This window comes from Mus caroli, chromosome 15 (genome assembly GCF_900094665.2).
Source record: "Mus caroli chromosome 15, CAROLI_EIJ_v1.1, whole genome shotgun sequence".
NCBI lineage: Eukaryota > Metazoa > Chordata > Mammalia > Rodentia > Muridae > Mus > Mus caroli.
The window spans coordinates 8476349-8484063 of record NC_034584.1 but is presented as its reverse complement, the minus strand read 5'-3'; the positions used below and the strand labels follow the sequence as shown (position 1 = coordinate 8484063).

General features: G+C 46.6%; 1 pseudogene; it reads right to left on the bottom strand.

Moving 5' to 3' along the window:
- Positions 1–483: 483 nt before the first annotated feature.
- LOC110310743 lies at positions 484–1612 on the bottom strand (annotated as a pseudogene).
- Positions 1613–7715: the final 6103 nt, after the last annotated feature.

Sequence of the window (7715 nt, the reverse complement as noted above, 5' to 3'; positions counted from 1 at the left end):
TAAGTGACTTGCAAAATTTGCATACTTAGTAACTGGTAAAACATTATTAATCACTTCTCTTGTTACTGTGACCAAATATTTGACAAGAGGCAACTTGAGGGAGAAGGAGTTTGTTAGGACTTACGGTGTGAAGGGACACAGGCCACCAAGGCGCAGAAGACATGTGTCAGGCAGCTCTATTCAGGCATGTGTGCAGCTGGGCCTTCCCAAATCTCCTGACATCTTGGTGTGGCAGGACATGGGACCATGTTATAAAAACCAGTGACTGAGTTTCTCTAGCCTGCCTTCATCTCCTAAAGGTTCCACAACGTTCCTAAACATGGTTGCCAGCAGGGGACAAAGTATTTAAACACATAAGCCTCTGAGGGGCAGTTCACATTCAAACTCCAACACTGATTCTCTAGCCCTGATCTGTCTGGCAGTAAATTCCAGGTTCTTGACCACCGAACCCCTTTCCCTCATAATCGCTTCAGACAGCGTCACTCAATGTTTGAGTGCACTCCTCTTCCACAACCTGGGAAAGTGTAAAGAGCTGTCTTTATGGTATCTGGATCTTGCATATCTCATGGAAAAGTCCCTGGGAAGACGGTGACTGTAAGTCCAATGTACAGTTTTAAAGCTGCACTTTGGAGCCCCACTCCTTCCCACCAGTTTAAAGAAAGCATTTTTTCACGTCCTTGTTCCTTAGACTGTAGATGACAGGGTAAGGAAGGCTGTAGCAATGTTATAGAAAAGGCCATTTTCTTGCCACTGTTTGATAAGGAGCCGGAGCCAGGACTCATGTGCACAATGCTGCATGAGATGGCAAACATGGTGACCACAGTGATGTGGGAGGCGCAGGTGAAGAAGGTGGCCTTGTTCCTCCTCTGGGTTGAGCGGATCTTCATGATGACAGTGGAGATGTTGGCATAGACAATGGCAATGAGGGAGAGAGGGACCATGATGACATTGAAGCCTATGATGAAGTCCACGAAGTCACTGAGGGATGTGTCTGCACAGGCCAACTTCAGAACTGCAGGGACCTCACAGAAGTAGTGATCAATTTCATTAGAACCACAATAGGGCAGTCGCATAGCAAAGAAGGTACACCACAGGCCACCCACCACACCATAGGTGGCACAGATACCCACCATTAGGAGACACATCCCTTGGCTCATGATGACCTTGTACCTTAGCGGGTGGCAGATAGCTACATACCTGTCCACAGACATGATGGAGAGAAGCCAGGATTCAGTGACCCCAAAGAGGAGGAAGATGTACATGTGGGCCACACATCTTGTAAAAGAGATGGCTCTCTTCCTGCTGAGGATATGTGCCAGCATCTGAGACACATATGGAGAGAACACCAATGAAAAAGTACGTAGGTGGCGTGTGAAGGTATGAGTCCTGGTGGATGATCGTGAGGAGGCGGCTGTTGCTCAGGAGGACCAGCGGGTAGAAGAACAAAAAGAAAGGGAAGAGCAGAGGATTGGTCCTGGGGTCGGGGGTGAAGCCCAGTAAAATGAATTCTGTCACAGTGATCTGGCTGAGTTCCTGCTTTCCTGTTTGAAGAGATTTCAGACACGTGATTCTCAAAGCATATCAGGGGTGTGCAGGGCGTATGTGTACCCATTGTCCGTTTACACTGAGGGCCCCAGGAGGCTTCGGATTGGCAAGTGGGGGTACTGAGGAGTAGTTCTCATTTGATACTGAGATTTGGCCAGGGCTTTACTGGTACAAATGGCAGGAGCAGTACAGGCTAGCCCTATAATGTGCTTTCCATTCTGGTCTGTGCCTAGGATCTATCCACTTCTCCTACGAACACAGCCCCATGTCCCTCCGCTCCTCTCCCTACTTTCCATTTTGTCTCAGAACCACAGAAGATGCTAGGTCTTACATGGATAAAGAGTAGGATCAGGGTTGGTACTTTCTGTGATTTGAGTTAAAGGTTTTTGGTTTTGTTTTTAAAAATCATCGTTAGGATTTAAAAGGGGTGTGTGACACACATGGAGGTACACACAGAAGCCGGAAGAAGACAGCACATTCCTTGGCGCTAACATTGCCGGGAGGTGTGAGCCATCCCATATGGGTGCTGGGAACCAAACTTGTGTCCTCTGCAAAAATCACAAGTGCTGTTGACCCCTGACATACACCTGGCATTTTAATGTAAGTGTGGAGCTTGAGGTCATCACACCTGCGTGGCAAGCGTGTAGCCAGCTGAGCCATCCCCTACCTCTCCACACCCAGTCTTACCTGGCACCACGTGACACCTGCTCTCCTAGAGTCTTTTCAGCCTTCTGTTTTGTGAGCCATCCCAGAGACATTTAGCGGCTTCTTCAGAAACCACATGGACTTTATTTTAAAATTAAACCGAGAAGCACCGAGCCTCATGCAGAGATTACATAGCAAAGGCCATTTAATGGGAGCCTGCAGGCCCAATATTCGCTACAGATGTAGTTTGTCTGGGTTGCTGTTGTTTATTTGTTTTTCTTTTTTTCCTTTTTTTTGTTTTTGTTTTTTGCTTTTAAATTAACTGATCATATTTTAAAACCGTCATGCTTATGCACACAAAACTGGACCTTTAGGATCACAAATTAGACTTGAGCCTGTTCAGCCCTTGTTTCTATACTCAAAAGTGGCCTAGAGACGAGTGAGTGTCCCTGGCTTTTGCTCTCCTCCTGAATAGAGCGGGAACTTCTTACTCTTGACTCCTTTTTTCTTTGTTTTTAAAAATAGACTGGGTTTATATATTTACATTGCCTGCTTAGCCCCTATAGCATATGAATTTATGGTCCCTGTCCTCGTGATATGCTCGAATTATGTGCTGCTGTGATAACTGTTAAATGATCTTCAGAAAAATTTTATTTTGTTTACTTTTATTTTTATTTTGGAAACAGAGTCTCTGTGTAGCCCTGGCTGTCCTGGAACTCACTCTGTAGACCAGGCTGGCTTTGAACTCAGAGATCTGTCTGCCTCTGCTGGAGTGAAAGGGTGTGTGTGCTGCCATACCCTGCCTGTCTTCAGAAAATTTGTGCCCCAAAAAAGGTGGGTAAGAGAGGGGACAATCAGAAGGCCAGGGACAGTCATCCTGAAGAAGACTGGTACCAGCCAGGTTTCTTTAGCTCTGTGATGTCCCTCTCCAGAGCTGTATGAACATCCAGCACTCTCTGTTGATGCCTCAGGTTGGAGCTGGGCAGTGGCGGCAGGAGCCACAGGAGACTCTCACACGAGGTGCCTCGTGTGGCCTGACTAAGTGCTCTTTAAGACACCACTTAAGGCTAAAACAGGCACAGAGGTGTGGGAAGGAGGGGACTCTCACTTCTAGACAGGCTCCATCCTGACAACACAACTGGGAATTCCCACTGCCAGGCAGGATTGGCTGGGAGGCTTAATTAAAGTCTTTCAATTTCAGAGTTATACATTGTCAATTCTTGTAAAGCTCTTGAACGTTTTTGTCTAGGGCAAACTTATGATCTATGAAGCCATCCCACCTCCCCTCTCCCAGACAAGCTTGGGTCCCAGGTGTCCCCTCTACCACTTACTGTCATTTACACTCACTGAAGCTGCTCTAAGTTCTTCATTTTACCAAAGCCCAGATAGGAGGAGTAGTTGTCTGTGTAGGAAGTCAGTGAATATGAGGAGCATCAAGCCGACTGTCCTCCAGCCCAGAAAGGAAAGATTCAAGTGACAGGTCGTGAACAGCTTGCTCCCACGTTGAACTTGCCTTCTTGTGGCTTGGATTTCCTTCTATCCTTCCTTTCTTTGCTGGTTTGTCCTGTGTCTTAGGGCCTGTTTGGTTGGCCTCTCTGAGCTTCAGATTTTGACTCTGTCACATCTATGTTTGCTGATGATGGGATGCCAATGAAAAGACAGAGGTGAATTGTGTAGTGGTTGAGGGTGACACTCTAGGCTGCAAAATCTTGGTGGAGGGTGACGACTCTCTAGGCTGTAAAATCTTGGCCCAAAGCTGATTAGTGCTTAGGTCTGGTCTATTAGCCTTGGTCCCTTGTCAGAATGAATGGAAATCAGAGCATTGTTCGTGTTTTTACTGTGAACCTCTGTATGTGTCTCTAGCTCCTCTACTGCAGTGTAGGCTGGGATGGGACACTTAAGGCAGATGACTTTGTCATTTCTAACTCTCATGCTCAGCCAGCCATTGACTTATCTACAGAGATAATGCTGACTTTTATAATGTCTGTGTTTTCTCTCCTTTTCTCTGTCACCAGCCCACCCCCTGTCTGTCTGTCTGTCTGTCTCTGTCTCTGTCTCTGTCTCTGTCTCTGTCTCTGTCTCTGTCTCTGTCTGTCTCTGTCTCTGTCTCTGTCTCTATGTCTCTCTGTCTCTCTGTCTCTCTCTCTCACACACACACATACAATTCTTCCATATCAGCATAGATCTTTAAAGGGTAAAACTGTCCAGAGGCTGGAAAAGTGGAGAGAAGATAGGAAGCGCAATGACATTGAAACTTTTCAAGAGACCAGCAGCATGAACCAAAGAAGGCACACAAACCAAAGGAGAGAGGAGGAAGGTTGGAGGAGGAGGAAAGAATGTCAAGGTGCTGAGCAGCAGGGTATGAAGGCAGTGAGACCACACAGTGTCAGGGAGAGAGACTCAGAGACAATGAGCTAAGAGTTGTGGATGGATATTTACAAGATGAAAATCAAGGCAGAGCCAGGCAGTGGTGGTGCACACCTCTAATCCCAGCACTTGGGGAAGCAGAGGCAGGTGGATTTATGAGTTCAAGGCCAGCCTGGTCTACAGAGTGAGTTCCAGGACAGCCAGGACTACATAGAGAAATTGTAGAATCCAAAATAAATTCAAGACCACTTAGCCCTTCCCCCCGCCCCAAGGGATTTTCCACACTATATAGTTTTAGCAGTCAAAATGACCAGGCCAAGTCTGCAGCTGCTAAAGATTAGCTGTTCTCAGAAAAATAACCATAACAAAAATAACAGTTCTTGGAAAAATTTTCCTGCCCCGCTTCACACTAAATTCCGAGAAAAACCAAAAGGGCAGGCAGAGCGAGGGACTAGGCCAAAGGTAGTCACCCTATGCAAATCAACCAGTGCCTGAACGGGTTACTTGCTACACCAATCAGAATAAGCCAGCTAGCCTTGTTGCCTAAATCTGCCCTTTACAAGGTATAAAAAGTGTGTTCTTTGTTCGTTCGGGGTCTCTCCTCTTGCCTGCATGCCGAGGGGAGTCCCCAACTCATTGGATCAATTTAAAAAAATCCTCTTGTGGTTTGCAGCGATGGTGGTCTCTGTGGTCTTTGTGAGTGAGGGCCTTTGGCGGACTCCAACAAAACCGTGTCTCAAAAACCAAAACCAAAAACAAAAAACAAAAAATAAAAAACAAAAAACCCAAACCAAACCAAACCAAAAAAACAAAAGAAAAGAAAAGAAAATCAAGGCAGAGACCAGAGAAAGGGATGACTTGGAATATAGAAAGAGAAGAAATAGGGGGAAAGAGTGAGTGCAGGAAGAATACAGGAGCAGACAGGTAGGGGACGGCTGAGCAGAGACCTAGACATGGAGGATGATGCAGGGGATCAGGAGGAGACTCACAAGGGAGAAGCCTTGTTAATCTGAGAGGATGCTGAAAGAAGAGAGATGGCTGGGGGTTAGGATGGAGAGAACTACAGAAAAGCTAGAGACAGCAAGAGCCCAGGGTAGACATTAAGAGAGAAAGAAAGAGACCCAGGCAGAGAGCCTCAGTGGGGCAGGAGGGAGAGATGGGACACACAGGCACAGCAAATAGAAGCAGGTGGCAGAAAACAATGATCACAGAGTGAACGCTAGTAAGTAAGAGGCTAGGAGGACACATGCCCAGGGATAGAGAGGGCAACAGATAGACTCAGGGAAGACAAGGCAAAGACAGATGGCCTCATACACTCACAGATAGGAAAAGGGACAGAGTTAGACACACATGACCAGCTGGCCAACAGAAACTGTATGTCCTCCTGGGATCCTACTTGGGGCTCTTAGCCAGCACAGCTGGAGATGGAGCAGCTGTCAACTCTCCAGAATTGAGAACACACCTGTCCTGAGCATATAGTCCTGCAGAAAAGAGTGTGTGGGCAGTGCCACCTCAGACTCTGAAGGCTACTTCTGAGTGGCACTTGACCCCAGGGATCCAGACAGGACAGTTCTAGCAGCCATCTCTGGACAGGCACTGGACTCTTAGGTATCTCACTCCCCAGGAATACCCCAGGGATGCTCTTTCTTCTTGGTTCTAAGATGGGTTGAGACTCAGCTGGGACAGGGCTGTGGATACTGGGGACATTGATGCTAGGCTCAGACAAGACCCTAGGCCAGTGCTTACTCAGTGGCTCCTCCTTCAGGGAAAGAAAAAAACCCATGAGATGCTCTGGGAGCTCTGGCTACACAAGAGCTCCATGGAATTGCCCTCTCTCCTTGCCAGGAGATGTCCCCAGGGAGTTTTCAACCCATTAGGATAGTAGGCAATGTGTCTAGAGTCCTGGAGCTATCCTGGTATACAGACATATTGTAGCTTAAACAGTCAAGGTTATGGACTCAAAAGTAGGGACCATACAAAGCAAAGATTATTAGTATACATGGTTATTATTATCACCCATGATCAGCTACAGTTCATCAAACACTCATATAGTTACTTAGAAAGTGATTACATTTAGATTGCATTTGGGGTGGAACCTTGGATGTGGTACATCTTAATCTTTATCTTATAAAGCAGGAAGTCTGTGAGGGTCTTAAGCCACCCAGGGGCCTCTCAGGTCTCAGCTTTCTGTATCCTGGCATTTCAGGCTGCTTGGTGAAAAACTTATCTTCTCTGTGGGAATCACAATGGGGAAGATAGGGCATGGATGTAAGACAGACACTGGAAAGACTTTCATCTTGGAGCTGAGTCAGAGTGAGTGAGCCAGTAGGGAGGGCCTTGGAATGCTCACCTGAGGTCTACAAAGCAGGGGAAGAAGTACTTATTTGGTAGCAATAAAAATGGCAAACTCATAACTGAGACTCAGAGACATTGAAGACTTCTGTGACACCATGTTTCCCAAAAGAAATAGTCCAGACAGGAAGCTATTAAAGAGATATCTTAAAGTTGTGATAAAGTTGCTGAAGTGTAGCTCTTCACTGTTGATGGTTTCTGACCGGGGTGAAGGTAGGGAACCTCTGTTTTCTTTAAGAGGCTGGACACTAGGAGTTTGATTGTGTTCCAGTTGAGTGTATGGGCAACACAAATTGAGCTTAGTGGGTTTTTGTTTTTTGTTTTTTTTTTTTTTTTTGTGGTGGAGGGGTGCCACTAAGGTGGGAGGGTGGACCTGGGAAGATAGTGTGATTGGGACACATTGTATAAATTTCCAAATAAGTGATAAAAATATTATGTTGGGGAAAAAAACTTTACTAAAATTAAGTTTTTAATGGGGGAAAAAGAAATGGCAGACTCCATCCTTCTGACCATGACAGACTCATTGGCTCTGAGAAGCCCAGGGACCCTCTGTGAGGACCAGAGTTACAGCTAATAAGGCATTACAAAAGCAAGGCTGAGGATTCAGCCAGATGTCTGAAGCCACATACAGGCTCTGGGGAGCTGATGAATTGAGCTGAGCCCAGAGGCCTAAGATCTAGGCCTAGATCTTAAGCTAGGCTTCCTGTGTCCTGGGAGACAGAGTGTTGTAAAGCCAGTGCTGAGAACCATGAGCCCTGCTGCTCTCCCTCTCCCTCTCCCTCTCCCTCTCCCCCCTCTCCCTCTCC